Source organism: Vanellus vanellus, assembly GCF_965231255.1.
Source record: "Vanellus vanellus genome assembly, chromosome: 6".
NCBI classification, from domain to species: Eukaryota; Metazoa; Chordata; class Aves; order Charadriiformes; family Charadriidae; genus Vanellus; species Vanellus vanellus.
The window spans coordinates 38684464-38704275 of NC_138911.1; positions in this window are offsets into that span (position 1 = coordinate 38684464).

Here is a 19812-nt window from a genome sequence, read left to right on the forward strand (position 1 = left end):
CAAAGCAATAGCCATAGGAACACCTTTTGCTGCCGGCAAAGGGAAAATACTTGGTTTTCACATATCGCAGTTATGAAGCTGCCAGAAGGAATTCCTCACTAAATTGACTAGAATATAATTCAATTACAAACTTTTATTAATAGCACTAAGTTCTTTATTTTTCTTAATAAAGTAGGCCAAGCTCCATGAAACACATCTATTGCGTACTTGTGCGTGCATGCTGAGGTCTCATCTGCCTCTCCCCCTGAAATCATTCTCCCCCCATCAGTTAGAGGGGAGCTCGGGAGTAACAAATCCTAATGCTTGCTATTCGTACAAAGTTTTCGCTTGTGTTTTTCATTTGCTGAAGTTTTCTCAGACAAGAAAACAAATCATTTGAACACAATGTGTGTTCTTTCATTGCTTGTTTTGATTGGAAGGGAGTGTTACTGTTTACTACCAAATTATCTGCCTCGGGAGAACAAGTATTACAGTGTTGAACATCTGGGTGACGAGTTTCATGCAGTAGCATTCATGTGTTCATGCAGGGTCGAATAATACGGGGCCTTCAGGTCACAAGCCTATTTTCTATAAATATTTGAGCCTGACACTCATTTATTGTGCTTTAGTATTTCAGGAATTGGAAAAGGATGCTGGAGGGTTTTTTCTAAAAGGGATAATTTAACTGACAAGAGATCCTATCAATAATTAGGACAGAATGACTATTAGCAAGCACCCAAAGCGGAAAGGAGCTGCGAAGACCTTTTTGAGTAGTACAGTTTGCAATGAACTGTGACCACACCTGCCTGTGTCATGCTGGGTTCCGTCTGCAGGGCCCAGGTGTACATGGTCACTTCTGGCTCAGTCCTTGTAGAATGACAGCCAAGTATACAGAGTCGTCCCAGACTTCAGTGTTGCCATAAAATGGTAAGTGGAGTTGTAGTGAAGACTGTTTCTGGCTAAGGTGCAGGAAGAGGCACTTGAACTGCAAACAATTGCAAAAGCTTGAACAGCCTAAATATGCAGTTTTCTGAGGGACCGAGCACCACCTGTGAAAGGGATGAAGATTTTGTTGACTTGAGCTGAGCAAGTGGTTCGTTATCCTTGCTGCCATCTTCCATATGTTGAACTTCACTTTTTTCAGGGACGTAATAGCATTAGGGGAATGAATTTTCAAAAGTCTGGAAAAACGTCTTTTGCTTGTAGCAGTGGTTGGAGGAGTGGTTGGAGTTCTTGAGGCTTTAATTTGGATTTGGATTATGAGGTTAGGGATTTGGGGCTTTTTTTCCCCCCAAAGCTTTTCCGTTCTGTTTTTCATTTTTGGTAAAAGATGAACTTTGTCTTTTCCACCAAAATAGTTTTTATGTTCTATTTACATTTTCTTACAAGAAAAAGTAGGTGGGAGATGTGAAGCAGTCTAAAACTGTATTTTTGATCTATATGTTTTGTTTTCCAATGGCAATATTTACTTGGGATTTAGCATCACCAAAAGCCGTGTAATATAAAAAAAAAACAAAACCACTAAGGACTTTCTGAGTGAAACTAAAGAACTGTTAGCGGTTTTTCTTCATATTTATTTAGCCAATGCTTCCTTGAATTGCTTATTTTTCCTCTGTTACGCTGAGCCTAAAACAACTTAGGCACTACTTTCCAGATTTGTTTAGAGGCTAGTTTAGAAACAGCTCAGCTCTCATACGCTAATACTGTGCTGATACAAAAATGATACTGTAATTCAGTGTACTGTTTATTTCTGCAATAGCCAGAAAAACAAGGGCAAAGAGCATTTTACTTAAGGTTCTGTCATCTGTACATAGCTGAGATAGTACTATATAAATACAGTCCCCTTTCCATCTGTGACTCTGAAGTAATGCAGTAAGTGCAGGTTTGGGTGTGATCAAAGGAAATGCCTTAGTAACACTCAGAGCATGGCTGGCTTTTGCTTTATTCTGTATGGGGCTTTGAAACAGCTTGGCAATGTGGCCAAGACGGTGAATAAGTTAGTTCTAAAAAGTTCAGGACAAAGTTTGCCAAGGGGAAAATAAGAAACAAGCTGGACGTCTCGATAAGCAGTTTACGATAATGAGTATGTCCAAAAACTCCAAAAGATAAGGCCATTACTTTTTTCTAGCCTACCTTGCATTTGCTTTAATAGTGGATACCAAATACTGCTTGCTCTACGTGTTGGATAAGGTAATGAACTTCCTTCAAAAGGGAAGCAAACATCTGACCCCTTGGAATGGATCTCTGCAGTTTCCTGGGACATAAAAGGATGTGAATCCTGAAGAAAAGTATCTCATGACGAGCAGAAGTAAAGTTTTCCTGACAGAATGGCTCTGCTGACAGGACAAGAGTGACCAGCTTTATTCTCTGAAATCACAGAATTCTTTTAAAAAAGAAGACCTAGAGGCGATGTTGATCACACACTGGATAAACATGATGACATGCAATTCTATTGAAACCAGCATTAGGTAACACTTGAAGTCTTGTAGAGCAAGCAGACAAAAGTGAATGTCCTAGCCAACAAATGAATCACGACCCACAGCAGTCAGGAAGCTGTGAATGCCGTTAAGACATATGGCAGCGCACTTTCCTTTGCCAAACATGGTAATCCTCCCAGTAGAAACAATCAATAGAAAATGAATGTTTTCAGGGGAGTTTTGGAGACTGTTTTTATGGCCCTTAATGTTTCCTTTGCTATGTGGTTTCTCAAGCGTAGTTCTCTTAAAATTTGTTTTTTCAGAGGACTGGTTGCTTAGGTACCTGTCGAAAAAGCCCCAAAACTCTCATGTTTATCTACTATAGTACTGATAAACACATTTTGAAAGAATGCTGTTTCCACTGAAAATTGAAAAAGAACTTTCTTAAAAGATTTTCAGCTAAGCATCCTCTAAATCCATATATTTTTCTAAATTTTGGGAGGTTTCTGAAAAAGTACAGTACTCAAACTTCCAAAATAGAATTCCTCCTTAACAATACACACGTCTACAAAATCACTAGAATGAAGAGACGCAAGAAAAGATGGAGAAACAATACCTGCAATACTACTCCCTCTCAGTTTTTGAATAGTAATATTTCAGGAGATTAAATACTACTATTGCAACGAGAAAGTGATCCTTTCCCACTCCTATGGTAAGTAACAAGGACAGCTTATTTCTCTGGGCCTTGCTGTGGCAGGGCCTTAATCAGCTTAATCTAGCTCGTATCAGGGATAATGCAATATGTTGCTAATAAGAAAAATAGTTACATTTCATTTAGCTTTCATTGTGATTTTCACTCACCTTGAAAAATGAGCAAGGACAAGAATCTTTGAATTGAATAAAAGCATTAGTTAAGTGTAATGCAGAGAAGCCTGTTGGTGTGCTGTTCTATCTGGAAAACAAGATAAAAATAAAAGCTGAAGAAGAGTTATTTCAGCTACAGGTAAGAAATTTCCCAGAGTTCGGGCATTATCTCTCTGCTTGAGAAACACTGTCATAGCAAACCGAGTACGTTTTCTGTACCAGTATCTTTTAAGAAAATGTAGACCCAAGCACAAAGCTGAGCCAGCTGCTGTCAATTACATAGTTCATCTATAGATGTCAGTGGAAAAGCGTATACAACTACAGTGCGTGTTTGTCTAATGAAGCATTAGAATTCTATGATTCCAGAGAACAGCATAAAAAAATAAACTAGAGACCCAAATAAGGGTCAGGGATATATCAGTCCTGGCACCATTTGCAGGAGATAAAAAGAAGCCGCCCTTATTGCATTTATCAAGTGTGAATTCCTAAATTGCTGCAACCCAGCGTAAGAGAAGCCCTGCTACGCATCCAGAGACGCTTCAGCGTCCTGCTGTGCTAGCCTGACATCTCTTGTGTGTCAAGAGCACTTATTTTTAGATGGGACAGTCATTAGGGACATAACGTGTCTTAACTACTGTAAAGGAAGCAGTTCAGGGACAGCAGCAGTGGGTACGAAGAAGCTCAGTACAGAGGCACAAAGATTCCGTTTCTAACCTTAATCCACAGCAGAACAGACTTGCCCTATTTTTTTTTTTTCTATTATTTTTTTTTTTTTTAGAGCGATTTTTGGCAGCAGCGGTCGTGTCCTGTTGGGCAATGCCACACTTTCTGAAATGAGACATACCACATGTTTTGCATGCTGAGTCAGAGAGGGGAGAAAGCGCCATACCAATAATCCTCTTGCGCTGAGGACACACACAAGAGCGCTGAAACAAGGCTGACTGGGGAAAAAGAAAAGCCCAGTTGCGGAAGAGCCGTCTTGCTGTCTGTTACTGCCCACCTCTGGCAACATGAGCACAGTTAAATAACTAGTTGCTGCATTGCAGTGTATGTAAATACAACCTAAGCTGGAACAGAACTCATGTATATCCAAATATTGCCTCTGTAAGGCTCTAAATTAAAACCTAATAATGCCTACAGTTGAATATCCGTAACTTTTATTGGTATCGAACTGCTGTCCTTAGAGAAAAAGACGGGAGTTCGGTCAAGTGTCCTGTTCATTTTGTCTGTTGGAAATATTCTTCAAGAAACTTCAGGTCTGTCTTCCCTTACTTACACTTTGCACACTCTCTGTTGTGCCCAAGTTTCATCTGTTTGTGTCAGTTGTTCTTTATATACGCACACATATATATTTGTATGTGTGTATGGATGTATGACCTCTAGCTATAAATATTGCCTTGGTTTCACTTAAGTCTTTTTAAAACAAAATTTTTAAAGAGCTATTGAATAGATGATGGTTTTGCTTACCAGAAGGATACATTGAAAATTACTGAAACTAAAGTCTTTATTTGCAGCGTTGTGGTTTCATACAGACCCTAAAGCAGAATGTTGCGTACTCGTCTTAGAGAAAACATTGAGATCTGGACTGGCTTTTACTGATACCCAGCTGCGTATTGGTCTGCAGTTTTGCTTTTTTTTTCCTCATGTCTCTCACAGCGTAGTAGGGAAAATTCATGTGGAGTGAAAGGCCAGAACACGTGACATCCTTCTCAGTTCTGGACTTACAGCGTTTTATTTAAACTGTTATCAGAAATGCGATTTACATAAACCTTAAGTGGTAAGCTAGGGGGTTTCAGAACAGAAAACGTGTTAGGGCATTAGGAAACTTTTGTGGGGTGTTGCTTTAGGAAATAATGCAATTGTAGAGTTAGAGTTGATCATAAGTTTTCCAAAACAATACTTTTCCCAGAACTTGAGTTCAGCTAAATGTTGCGCTTCGTTTATTTTTAAATACAATGGCAAACACAAACTATTCAAGCACTTGGCTTTAGTAGTGCACTTTTCCCTTACGTGAATCATATATTATCAGAAAGTCAAGACAAGTGATAGAGAGTAAAAGGCAGTATTCCATATTCCAGAAAAACACGAAAATATTTCACAGTGTTTAAAAAATCTGATTTTTTTGGTCCAGTTAGCACTGAAAGGCAATTTTAAAATTTGAAATTTCACACAAAATGAAACTCTGACCATCTTTGATCAAATATGCTTGGATGTTGAACCCTTCCTGTGGTACCACCTGAGTTCCAGTTTTGAAAACTGACCAACCTAGGCGCAGAAGTGAATGAGTCACTATAATCCTCATGAAGTTCAAGCTATTAAAATGGTCCTCAAGGCCCTGCTCTCCCATCCCAGTAAAGGAGGTAGTAATACACGATTTCTTTCCTTATTCAGAGTGACCGTGTTTTCGGACACCTCCTGGTTTTACTCAGAGCTACGAAATGCTCCCGCGTAGCTCATGATTTTCACAGGCTCCGTTCTTTATCTCGTTTTACCTCTAATGCATGACGAACTAATCTTGCCCCTGCGTTCACAGATGCTTCAGCGATGGGGCGGTTGTCCTAGGTTGCTCCCTGCTCCTGCAGCGTTCCCCCGCTGGCGTTTGGTCAGCCTGAGCTGGGCGGTGAGACGAGGCGCTGGCGGGCAGCTGCTGCTCCTGGCTCATCCTCATCTCGGTGCTCAGTCCTACGCGCGGTACCCACCTGTGATTCTAAGCCGCAACAATTATCATTGTGAGTTGGAAAGAAAAACCGAAAAGAAAAACTTAGCAAATGCAGCGCGTTTAGTGTTTTAAGTTTTATTTGTTGAAACACAGTTGTCAGCGGAAGTGCGTAGCTCGCGTAGCGGGAAATTTATGTAGAGAAAGTTGATTCTTAAGAGAATGTCGTCCGTAATCACAAACGTGATATGCTTCATTGCGTCAGTATGAAACCTGATGTTTTACTTGATGTAAGGTAAGGCCTATTCTGTAAACTATTAGTTTAAACCAGGACTTAAAAGGTTTTAGATATTATTTCAGTATATGGAACATAAATGAATGTACACCCTATGCGCTCTCTCCCTATGGGAATATATGAAAGGCCTTTCCATTTAAGGAACATAATGCCCTTTTAGGAGGTGTTTTGGCACCTCATTTTTTCAACAAGGGTTTGTCCTGCAAATTTAAAGTTGTTCTATTTGGATTTATTTTATTATATTTAGAAATGATGCCTTACAATGTTCCAAGATGAATACAGTGGAATAAGGAGCCAATGTAAGTTCATGCTGATACTCCTGTGCCATGGAGGAGGAGGTGTGGAGAAGGCGATCCCTCTCCCGGGTTCCTGAATTCTGCCGGCAAAGAAGAGGAGAGAGAGCATGTTCCCCATAGGCTAGTGAGGGTTTGGGTCAAGAATTTTTATCTTGATCCTCCTAGACCTTCGCTAAATCTGCTAAGTTCACATACATACAAATATAAAGCTGTCCTGAAAACTATCCAAACTTCTGTGTAAGGGATTGACTGACTGTGAGCAACTGGAACCTGGAAGGGGACAGGTAGAAACTGGTGGGGGCATTAGATGAGAGGTGCAATAAGCATAATATGCAATACGCGTGTTACAAGGAGATGCCCAGTAATGAGTATCAGTAAGCTAAATACATACCTCAGTGTTTTAGCTTTAATTTATGAATCTACCAACAGTTCCATGTTCTTCTAGCAAGATCTTTTAAGTGAACTATAAATACAATTGCATAAACTAATAAAAAAATATATGCACTAGCAGGGAAAATGTTGTAGTGGCTTTAGATTAAAAAACTGAGATAGATGTGAAGCTGACTAAGCATTAGCTTGTTTTGTTTCTTTCCAAAGCCAAAATTCAGGAGAAACACATGTTTCTGTGTGTGTGTGTGCACGTAGTGGGTCTTACCTGAGTATGCAACTTTGCTAAAGTTCTTGCAGCACACTTTCCCCACACGCGTAATGGATCTTGGTCTTTTGTGTGGTGCCATTTAGACTAAAACTGTACCTCATTTCACTGAAATGCTCAACTTTTTGAAGAGAGAACCATCATGGTAAGTTTAGGGCACTGACTCGGACTGTATCCCCATGAGCAACTCCCACTCCTTCCCAGAATAACTGTTTTTTCTCTGTGGGGGTTCATGCCTTTGGGGAGAGAATTAAAACCTTCTAATAGAGCACATGGTAAAAAGACAAACTATTAACAAAGCCTACAAGAAAGCTGGAGAGGGACTTTTTACAAGGGCATGTAGTGATGAGAGGTAATGGCTTCAAACTGGAAGAGGGGAGATTTAGAATAGATATTAGGAAGAAATTTTCCACTCTGAGGGTGGTGAGGCACTGGAGCAGGTTGCCCAGAGAAGCTGTGGATGCCCCATCCCTGGAGGTGTTTAAGGCCAGGTTGGATGGGGCTTTGAGCAACCTGGTCTAGTGGGAGGTGTCCTTGCTCATGGCAGGGAGTTGGAACTCGGTGATCTTTAAGGTCCCTTCCAACCTGAACTATTCTATGATTCTGCAAAATATTTTCCCCAGGCTACCTTTGTCCTTTGAGAAGGTAGGGAACTGACTGGTATTCATGATGTTTCTCATGCCTGCAGAGAAAACCTCTGTTCCTCAAGTCAACCAGAAAAGACTAGGGAGAAATCTTTCTCTACCCTTCACCTTCTGACATGGGTTCACTGTCTCATTTTGCTGGTGACGGGACCTTTTTCCCCTGCTTGGTAACTGTGAGCTGGCTGAGTTTTGCCCCAGCTTTTTGCAATCTGGGTATGGTCACATTATGCACACAGTTGAGGGAAAAGCCATAAACCTTGCTTGCATTTTGGACTGGGTGTAGTATGCCTGCAAAGGATGTAATGTGAAAAAGAATGAAAGTGCTCATAAGCCAAAATTTGTATTTAGGTTAATCGGCCTAAATTGCCAAACTGCCAGTAACCTAATTTGCCACTGCCCGACTCCGAATTTAGGCCATGTACATCAAGATCTCTCACGAACAATACAACCCTTTGGGATTAGGCAGGAGCTATGTGCAGATTTTCAGGTTACGGTTTTAGATTTTGATGTTGACATGCTCTTGTAGTCACAAAAGTCCCGTCCCCCCGCCCCCCCCCCCCCCCCCCCCCCCCCGGTCTAGCTCTAGGCTGTATGGATGGATGTATTGGCTCCATCAATAGATGGAGAAAAAGCAGTGAGCCTTACAGCATCCTTTTCAAAATCAGCAGTCTTGGAGACAAGCAACAATTATTCATAACTATCTTCTTGCATAATTCTGCAAAAAGGCTTGAGCATATTCATAATGTTTTCATTAAATTTTGTGGACTACCAACATTTCAGATACCCTGCTAAAATCTGCTTGAAATAGGGAAGTGATTCAATAGAACAGCAAAAACTGTACTTTCTTGTCTTGTTCTAGCTTGAAGGCAAATTTAGGACATCTTGAATATATTGGCAACTGAGATGTTTGAAGACAGTTTTAATTGACTATTTAACTAGTTTGTTTATGAAAGGCAATCAGAAATTGTGCATTAATTTGCAATATTATTTCAGTGAGTACATGTTCCGAGTGAAAATTAGGCTGTTTGTTTTCTAATGGAAGAAAAAACCCCCAAACCATCTGCAACTGAATTTTAAGAGCCCGCACAGGAAAGACAAGACTGAAGACATAGCACCAGTGTTTTGCCATGTCCTGTGCAGTTTCTTTATTTGAATTCGTTCTTCTGCTTAAGTTGACTGGGTGTTTAAAATTTCAGCTGGCAAGCTGTCAGGCTTGCCAGCAGCATTATAACTGTGAATTTCATGACATCCATATACTTGTATTTTCAACCATAATATTTGTTTAGCAACTTCAGTGCTGAAAAAATTTAGGGAAAAAAATCCACCTCTTCATATACACTGTGGAAAAAAAGCGTTGCCATAATTCAGACATAATTTTGACGTACTCAGATCACCATGTATTTACCTTGACTGTAAGATGTTTTGTTAAACTAAATGCTCAAATCATTTTGTGGCTAAGACTTTCTTTGAGATATCTAGGTAACGAGAAAGTTACTTATATATCTTACAGCATTTCACTCTGATGTGATTTAATATAGCCTAAGTGGATTTTACCAGAATTTTCTGAAGCATAAACACAGTTGAATTATAAAAAGCTGCCTATACAACAGCATGTGTAAGCTATCTTTAAAAAATTATCAAACTTGGTAACAGAAATACACACTGAAAATTCCTTGGATGTTATAGAATGTTCTTGATAGTTAACAAAAAGATGGGAAAGACAAAATGAAGGCAATTGGAGGATTTGAGGAATATCTGAAGTGCTCGTGTAACTGATACAAACGTAAAATCCTTATGGGAAGGTTTCTGACACACATTTTCCTCCCTGTTTGGTTCTTTGCTCTTTCTATTGTACACCTGTTCCAAAATTGACTCTTTTATGCTGGCCGCAGTGGATTTTTCTGCAGGATTGCTGCAAAACTTTTTAGCCATCCTTATTTCTCTGTCCCTGTCATGGGAGGAGGTGGGAGACACGTTTTAAATACCTCTAGGATACGCCAGGTCTCTCCTCCAAAATTTTTCGCTAATCAGAACATGACATGCACGTGTATTAGTGTCTATCTTTAGTTTCCCTACCTCATGTTTTTTGTGGTTGAGATGAGAAGATACTTACTGTATCGACTAAAATGCAGCTGCCAAAACCACGGCTCAGGCTGGAAGCTGCATCTTCGGCTCTGTGGGGCAGATGATGCACCACGGCTTTAACAGGGCAGCCGGCAGTTCCCCTTGGGATGTGCAGTCCCTGGCTGAGGTTGGTGACTTGAACCCGCTTCTCTCCTTGCCCGGCAGCTCCAGGCAGCCCAGCCACCCTGTTGGGATTACACGAGCCAGCCCAAAGATGGTTTCTCCCAAGGCTGCAGGTTTCGGGGTGTGAATGTCAGCCAATGTCAGGCTTAGGGGTGCCTCAATTCCCGAGAGGCATTTGCTGTTGTGAGTGATCCCTCTGTTCCTTGCAGCCCACCCAAGACCCAAACCGCTTGCTGAGGCCGCGTCTGTCGCTGTGGGCATGTCCGTGTTTTGGTACAGTGCGGTTGGTCGTGTTCAGGTGACAGAAGAGGTGACAAAGGCTCTCGTCAAACAATCTATTCACCTTGCCCTCTGCTTGGTTGAATGCCCGGCAGAGAAAATCTGATCATTTAAAAAGCCATAGAGTTGTGCCATAAAAGTCAAGGCTGTTTTCCATATACTTTTCTGCTTTTACTGATAATTGAGCTGTGTACTTTTTCAGTATGATATCATAAAGCAGCATAAATACAGCTAATAAATCCACACAATCCTTTCATGTTCGTGTATTTTAAATAGTGTCTGAATTAAATAAACCTGTTTAATTCATTAATACTGTGCCACCCGCAGTGATCGCTCGTTAGGCTGAGTAATCGTGCACATACTAAATGGTTGGGTTTTAATTTTAAAAGAATTTCCTGAGCAGTTTGTACTTTTATCATGAAATCTCAATTAGGAATTCTTCAAAAGGAAACACTGAGAAACGTTCCAGTGTTTTAGGTACTAAGAGTTTGGTTTTTTTTCCTTTGTTTGATTTTTCTTCATTTATTTAGCTGCTGGACATCTCACATGACTAGCAGAAAATGCCAGGTTGTGTTTTGGATTGTGTAGTGTTTTCATACATATAAATATATCTGCAGTTTTCCAGAATGCTGAAAGAATGAACAAGGCAGAAATAAAATGCTCTGACAGCTCACAACACATCTCAGTCACTGGGGAGATAACTGTTAATAGTCTTGGTGGATAATAGGCTTGATGGATCTGTTAAATAAAGCTCATAGTCTCAAAGCTCAGCACAGGGAGTAGGTGATAATGAAAAGGACCAGCAGATATGTAAACTTCATTAACCTGGTACTAGTTGTGTGCAACCTGTTCCTTGTTAAGCCAGAGAATAAGCAACGGGAGGTGTCCTCCTTAGGTCACGCCAACTTGAGAAGTTCTGCAGCTTTATGGTCTAGCCAGAGCCTGCACCTCAGGATTTTCTTACTATGTCATATTCCAAACGTGTCATATTCCAAATGTATCATATTCCAAATATTGATTGTGTTCTTCATCTATAGCCATCTTTTCTCAAACGCTGAGGGAACATTGCAACTTATCTCCGTAGAGCTATGTTAAAAATTTGCATCCGAGTCATTCTTGTCTAGAAAACTACACATTAAAGCAAATCTGATATTTCCCTTTAGTCGTTAGGAAGTTTCCCAGGAGGCACGTGTGACTTGGTAGTTGTTGCATTAGACTTTTGTTGAATATAGGAAACAGATTTTTCTTGGCTGAAAATACCTCTCTAAAGGCTATATACACTTGCAGTCAAAGTTAACTCTTCTTTTTCATGTCACCGGGTTTCAGGTGGCAGACTGCAACTGCTTAGCGAGGGGGGTTATTTTGGCTCATTGTGCTGGTGTCTCTTGGCTGGCCCATCGGCGTAGCCTTGTGTGCCCTCTATGGATTCCTTTCTCCTCTCACTACTTTAATAGGACTAGATGAATTAAGCGAAGTGTTGCTTGAAGGGCGCGTGTTTGGGGAGGCAGCATGCTCAGAATGTGTGCAATGGCAAGCGCCTGTTTTAAGCAACGAAGAGAGCCCTGATTTGGACAAGCCTTCAACTGTATGCTGCTGGATTTCATAGTTTGCTCTGTTAATCTTAATTTTTCGCTTCTAATTTTTCTTAGCTTTTAACCGTGTACATTTCTCCTGAAGGTTTCTAAGAAACCTTAACAATCCATAGGTTTGTCTTCTAAAATATACAATAAAAGTTTTAGCTATTGTTTTGAAAGCGATACCATGTACTTGGAGAAGGTAGTTATGTATGCACCTCTCAGGATTTGAGCGCAGTGTCAAAATCTAATTAAACAGTTGAAAATACTGCCTAAGAGGTGGAATGCACCTACTGGGTCTGTTTCAGAACCTTGAAAAGAATGGGTACTGAACTGGAAATGTACTTTTGTCAATATTTTAATCCACAGGGTGCATTACTCAGTAACGAGAAAAGTTAAATTCTGGTCTAATATATTTACAGTGCGTATTTTTTCCTTTGCAGCAGAAGTTAGAAATCTTGTGCATTACCATCTGATTTTGTATTAATTTCTTGTGAAGAGCAGTTTTGCAATGGAACAACTTTGCTCATGTGGGTTCACTGCAATGATTTCAATTTTATTAAACCAATAAACCATTTCTGTAAACACCTTCATTGAAATGTCTCCTCCTTTGTCCTTTGTTTGACGTATTTTAGATTTTTATGATCCACTGAACACTAAGCATTGTCCAACCATTTAATTGTAATACTTCGGGTTTCTAAGAATTTTAGTAGGTCTCTAGAGAAAATATGTTTTGTCTTGCTTTTTAAGGCCTATGTTTGCTGATTCAGTCATCTCATAGTTTTATTATAGAGAGTAATGATATGAAAAACAAGATTGGTTTTCTAAGAGTTTCTTTTCTTGCTTTAAAAGACATTTCATAGCTTAAAGTGACCAGCTGACAGAGTGACAGTAACTACAATTTCCTGTTTATTTCTGGAAATGCTTTAGAAATTAGCAGGTTTAGAAGGCAGTTTAAAGAAATTTAATTAATTCAGAGGAAGGTATGATTAGATGAAACAGTGTTTCAATGCTGTGTCAGTCTACAAAGAAAAGAAAGAAGTTGCCCTCTGAAGATCAGAAAACCTTCAAAGAGGTCTATAGCGACTGTCTTGTAACTTCAGACTGATACGCAATGATATAAGTGAACTCCCTGAAGATGGAAAAGACTTACTTTCCATTGTTAATCATTTTCAGTTGTTTATCATTTCATCCAGTTTGTCACTGAAAGAATGTATTTTGGCTAAAAAAATAAAAGAACGTTTCTCCCAGTTCAGCTGTAAGAGACAAGAACAAACTTAACACAGTGGGATCAAATGCCCAACTGTTTTTGCATAGGACTGTCATTACTTCATGGAAGGGGTAAAGTAACATGACATGGTCTCTGTGATAGCTGGAGACTGGACTTGATACTTTACGAGGCCTCCTCTACCTTGCCAAAACTATAACCATTTCATCAGAAATTTTTCATGCAGAAAGTCTACATCAGGTTGGATATTTTGGAAAGTTTCACCCAAAATTACTGAGCCATTTTTGAAAGCAAAGCTGGGGAAAAATATGTATATATTATGTAAAAATAAAAAGTTACAGCCATTTTGTTGAGAGGGTCTAAATACCCCAGTATTGACACATTTGAATTTGACAGAGGGTGGATGACTTTTTTTGCTATTTGGGGGAAAATCTGCTAAAATTCAACTGCTTCATAAGCTTTTAGAAAAGCGATATGTGTTGAGCATCCGAAATCTCTGTAGAGTCTCTCTTCTCTGCCTACCTTCAGCTGTGCTCATCTGTTGCGCGAGGCTGGGCTACGCTCACACCATTCCTGTAGAGCAGGTGAGCATGCAATATTTGCCTGTTTATGCACAGGGAACTCGGTGATTTTCCTTGCAACTGTGGGCTGAGGTGAGGTCAGATATCAGAACTCAGAAGAAGGACATTTTTTCCCTTTGTTTGCAATAGTCTTCCCAACATGAATAAAGAAGGTTCTTGACTTGACTGAAGAAGGTAAAACTGAGTGAAACTGGAACTAGGAATGAAAATGTTTGGGTTGAGAGACGGGACAATTGGGGTTGGCCGCTATTTTCGGCAGTCATAGATTTCTGGAAGGGTATTGAAACTGGGAGACTAGAGAAGCCAGACAGGATGATGTTGAGGAGGTGGACTTGAATGTGAGTAGGTTCCAGGGGTGAAGAGACGGTGTTGGAAGAGTTAGAGGAAAGTAACACACCCAGGAATGATACTTATCTCCAACATGGTTGTAGAAGCCTGTTACTCCTGTGACAGTGATATCGGTGAAGACACCACCCTTACTGGGGAAAAAAAGTGGCATTATAATACCATATGATGTCACTTCGGAATTTCAACTTTCTTTTTTCAACCTGCCCCAAAACTTTTTGCAAAGGCAGCTCACCAAACTATCACGCTTGCAAAGTCAAGCACCCAAAGTCAGGAATGGTACTCTTACAGCTACTAATTAAATATAAATTTTGTGACTGCACGTATTTTCTTCAGCAGGGATCTTGGCATCATTCTGGGTATGGCAGGGATGTGCTCTGGGTGTGATGCTTAGGATTTTAATATCATCAAATCTATTCCAGATCTTCTTAAAGGTAGACATTAAGTTATCATCTTGTTTTTCAGGACCCTTGGCAGACTCTGTGGTAAAGAAGGGTACAGCGAAGTCCCTGAGGAAATCAGCTAGTCCAGCTTCTCTAGCCTACAGCTCAGACAACCAGCTCCAAGGCCAGTTTGCAGAATTTATATTCAACAGTTACCTGATAAAGTACTGAAAGGGAAGAGCAGGTACAGAAGCAGCCCCCAAATACCTCTGATTTCCTTTTTTGAGTAAGCACCTAATCATTAGGGTACAGCGAGAGATTCAGCCTTGTGCGTATCTAGACATAATTATTCTTGTAACAGCTCCTGCCTAGAACAGCCTGTAACTTGGTTCTGGGAGGTGGGAATGTGTATTTCTACCAGAGTAGGAAAACAAGGGGATTACATGTGCTGTTTACCTGTAAGCTACTGCAATTAAAAAGCCGTTGTAAAATAAAGTTGGCCATAACTGAAGTATTTTTTTTGTTAGAATAGGAAAGAGCTTGAGCCCTTGGAAGGTGTTTCCAGGATGCGAATCTAGATTGGTAAGGAAAAGCGTCTGAGCTTTGAGACGAATGAGGACCCTTGTCCTCACTTAGCCTCAACCATCAAGCGTCACCTTATGCTGAATTAGGTGATGATACATAGAAGAAGTTAAATATTTTAAAGGCTGAGATCAGAGCAACCACAATGCTGACTGAGGTGATTCACTGGGTTTTTTTGCTGATTCTGTTTTCTGAAACATTTAACTTCCCCTGTGTATTAACACTGAACTCCGGAGCTGTGAATTCTGCTAGGGCAGAGCAGACAGCTAAAACTTAGGCATTAAACATTCATGTAACATTCACGTTAATAGAAAAGGTGGAAATATGAGATTTAGATTGACTACAGTGTGTGTTCCGAATATGGAAAATGAGAGAAATAAATGCAGCCAAACTCAAACCATAAAATTAGTGTGTGGTTCATGTGATGGACTCCCTGTAGAGAGCCTTCAAAGTGCTGGAACAAAAGAATACTTTTGTTTTACTTATTCAGCACAAACAGAGTAACTTGGACATTTTGTCTTTTCTTCCTCTTTTGTAGCTTCACAATAATCAAACAGAATTGAAACAAACTTCTGAAAAATTAAATTTCTGTTGAAAGCTATTTTGGAAATACCTCTCTGTGGTAATTTTTTCTTCTGCCTAGAAATAAGCTTTCTGAAATAAATATTATGACTAGATTAGCTTCTCAAACATAAATGTTGCTGTGTGACTTCCAAAAGCATTTGTACCAGCTGGTAAAATGGAGCCTGAAATGTACAAACATTTTGAAATTACTGCTTAAGCCTAGCAGCTGTGTTCTGGGGGTACTGGAACACTAGTTGTTTTGCTCTTAATTTTGCTTCTATCACGTCTGGTTAGTACCACATAGGGCCTGTTGTGTGACGGTTGTGTCTGTGACACAGTCCCAGAAGGATTTGTGAGGGATACGCTAGGATTTAGAATCCTGAGTGATCCCTATAAGCATCTCTTTATGTTGCTTTTCCCTCCCCGTCTCTCTCAAATTAGAAATTAGTAGGTGATTGCTCAAGTACTTTTGGAGTGCAGTGAGTTTGTGAGTCCAGCAAGCCAGAGAGATGTGAATGTCTGCCAGAATAGCCTCCATTCTTCTCTCTTTTCTTTCAAGCCTAGTCTAATTGCCCATCTTGGTTCTCCTTACCTCTTTCCTCTGTTTTTCCCTATTTTGTTGCTTTTTATTTAATTAACCATAATTTGCATCATCTTATTTTTTCCTCTGAGATTTTTGATCTTTTTTTCAATTTACGATTTCATTGATTTTATTTTCCTTTGTTATGGTTTCTACCTTCCCCTTTATCTCCTTTATTCTGTTGAATTTCCTCTTATACTTATAAAGCTGCTTTTATGTCTCTCATAATTGTTGTAGAATTCCTTGTGCTGAGTACGTCTTAAGGGGCTGTTGTGTCTTGTGTTTGGATTTCACTCTGTTAAGCCTTATGTTATTAAGTTTAGTTGTTCAGCCACCCTTGATCAGATTTTGGGCTGCATCCTATTGTTTATTATTTCCTTGTGGGAATGGATCTTCAGCAGTAAGTGTCCTAGACTTCCGGTCTCCAAACTTTTTTGACTGAGGACCCCTATCAGTAAAAAACTTTTGAGAGTGAACCCTCAATATATCTATAAATCGTGTATGGGTACTACTGCACTAATACATTCTGTACGTTATAAAACATACACAAAACCAGAAATTAAAAATACAATGAGATAAAGATGAAATAAACACTATTTAAAAAATATTTTAAAATTGTATGAAATTATGGTACAAAAATAGTACTCCTGCACCCCAATGGATTGTCTTGCGCAACCCCTGGGGTCCATGCACCCACTTGGTAAACCGCTGTTCTAGATATTCTCCAAACAAGCACTGACACCCCCAAATGCACTTCTTCCAAAAAACACCTGAGCTCTACAAGTGCTCTTTGTTAGTTTGTTATTCCCGACAAAGGAAGCAGATGTCGTAACAGCTCCAGAATAGGTGGCATGGCACTAGTTAGTTGAAACAATAATTCCTCACATTCATCTTCCTCTTCTTCATTTTCTTACCTTTCTTGTGTATTTTTTGCCCACCCTTTTAAAGTAAACAATGAAATACTGTTACAAACCGGTCACCCTTTCACGCGAGGCAATATATCGTTCTGCTACTAGGTTAGAAAGAATTCCTGTTATATTCTAAACCGGTCCACGCTTCATCATTAATGGTGTAATAAAACTTCTTTGAACTGCTTTCTAACAGGACTCCTTACACAGTTCTGCGCTAGTATTAGAGACTATTTAGGTCTGCATTATTAGTGTGTAATTCTACAACGAGAAATTATCTCCCCTTGGTTATAGGAGGGCTTGATTCTGAATGATGCCAAGTACTTTAGGATGAATAGCACTGCTGCTCTTATCGCTTTACCAATTTTAGTCTGTCCTTTAATGATAGGAACAGAAAAAATAACTAGAACCTTCCACAATGAGCCCAGAGATCATTGCTAAGCAAGCTGTGTTCTTGTAATACTTTAAAATTTATTTTCTTTCATTTCCTGTAAGAGTAATGATGTATGACAACCAGATAAGAATTGATGGAGCCTGATGTATAAATATGCTGTATATGATCATTGAAATGAATATGCATTACAAATAAAAGACCATTCAAAGTCATGAATATTCAAAAGCAATAACCTCATGTTTAGCTTTGTTGAAATTTTACTTGCAGACATCTCTACCTAGCATTTACCTTTTGTACCATCCTTTTTCCTGACTCAAATTTCTATGGTACTATGTACAACCAGGATCTTTTCTTCTTTTAGTTTTCCTTTTAGAGTTCACCTATTCCGCATAACTTTTTCCCAGGTTAAGTAATTAATCTTCACATGGCGTTATATTTGTTGTTTTAGCAGCGGTGACATTTTGATATCCATCCGCATTTTCATTCCAGTTCCAAGTGCAGGACGCAAACCAAGAATTTATGTAAAGTTGTTCTGGTTTTCAACCCACTTGTACGTCTGTGCTCATTTGGATTCCAAGATTGTCTTCTTTCTTTTCATTTGAATATTTTCAGAGATATTTTTCCTAAAGGTAAGGCCTTCAGTATTTTGTTTTCTTGTTGTTAATAACTGAACTCAGAATCTCGCTGCTCTGTGGCTTCAGCTGCGTATAACTTTGCTGAAACCAGCAGAACTTCCTACGGCTTTCAAGCAGATCAGCCAGGAGAATCTTGCTGAGCAAAGCAATTTCTTCATCATGACGGCTATTTGATCTTGCTATAGTCATCTGTGAAATTGCATGCCCCAAAACACTAGGAAGAATGGGGTGATAAGTGGAAAATTTGAGGACTACTGATGCTTAAAACACTGGAGTGGTACTTCCAAGGTCATTTTTCTTTTTCAGAGTGATCAACAATTTCCTGTTTATCACTAAGTCAATTAGTCTGTACCTCATTGACTTATCTATAAAAAGCTCACAGGGATTTGGGGAGTTTAAAATTCACCAATAAATATGAAAAACTTAGTTATACCAAACTGGAAGGCCTGTGTTTAGAGCTAGAAATCTCCTGACTTTAGGATAGACGCAGATTGTTAGCTAGCACAAGACTGTAATTACAGTGCATATTCTAGCTTTTTCTCTTAGTGTCTCAAGTTTTAAAGGCTTACTTAGTTTATATGCTTCCAGGCCAACCGATCTAATTTTCAGAATATGCTTAGACATGATATTTTCAGCATTCATCTTATTATTTATTTAATCTTGAATTTATTTTATGCTTGTATAGAATTTCACCGGCTTCCTGGTGCTACGGAAATCAGTCAACAAAATGATATTTCAACCAATTTGGTATGAATAGCCCTGGGGAGATCACTGTCCAGTTCCTGCTGGGATTTGAACTCCTGCAGTTTCCTTTGAAGGTGACAACATAAGTGAACAGGTTTGTAGGGTACACAGTGATTTGGAATTAATGGCCAGAGTAAATTTGCTAGTTATATTTCTACCTAATAAATATTTCTTTATCCTTGAGTATTTAGGCTAACTATAAAGAGTTGTTATGTCCTCCTTAATTTGATAGAGAAGCAATATACATAGACATCTACTTCTGGGCTTACTCCAAAGCCTATATAGGCAATAAGAGTTTAAAAAAAAAAAAATAAAAAAAGAAGAAATATAGTATGAAAGCTCCTTAAGCTTTATTCTCAGGACCTTCTCTCAAACATATAATAATCTTTCTGAACTTCTGTAGTCAATTCACATTTTTCTTGCACTTGGATACATAGAACTCACTGAAATATTCTAGGTGCAACAGTTTAATTCTTACAACAGCCATTTAGATAATTTTCACTTGAGTTGTCATAGGGTCTTCAGGGGGAATCCCCTTGGCCAGCAATGATGGCAAAAAAAGGAACAGTGCGGATGAGTCTTACAGAAGATAAAGTATGTCTTTTCAGTTTCCAAAAGCTTTGGCACAATTTACATATCACAAGAGATTCTGTATTAAAGGCCTTTACCTTTAAAACGGTGTATATTTTTAAAGCACCATGGATTTTAATTGCTGCTTTCAAAAAATCCATGTAGAGTGCTAAATGTAAGGAAGGCTGAGGTGCTGCAGTGCCTAATTCTTAGCTGCCTGTCACTCAGAGAGGAATCTAGAGAATTGGCGTAGTTGCGTAGGTTCCACCTAAAATATGTGAGATGATGTAGGCACTAGAACATGCCAGGAAAAGCTGAAGTACTGGTAAGATATTCAGAGCTAATATATTGGAGGCACTAAATCCTGGGATGTAGCTGAAACACCCTTCCTT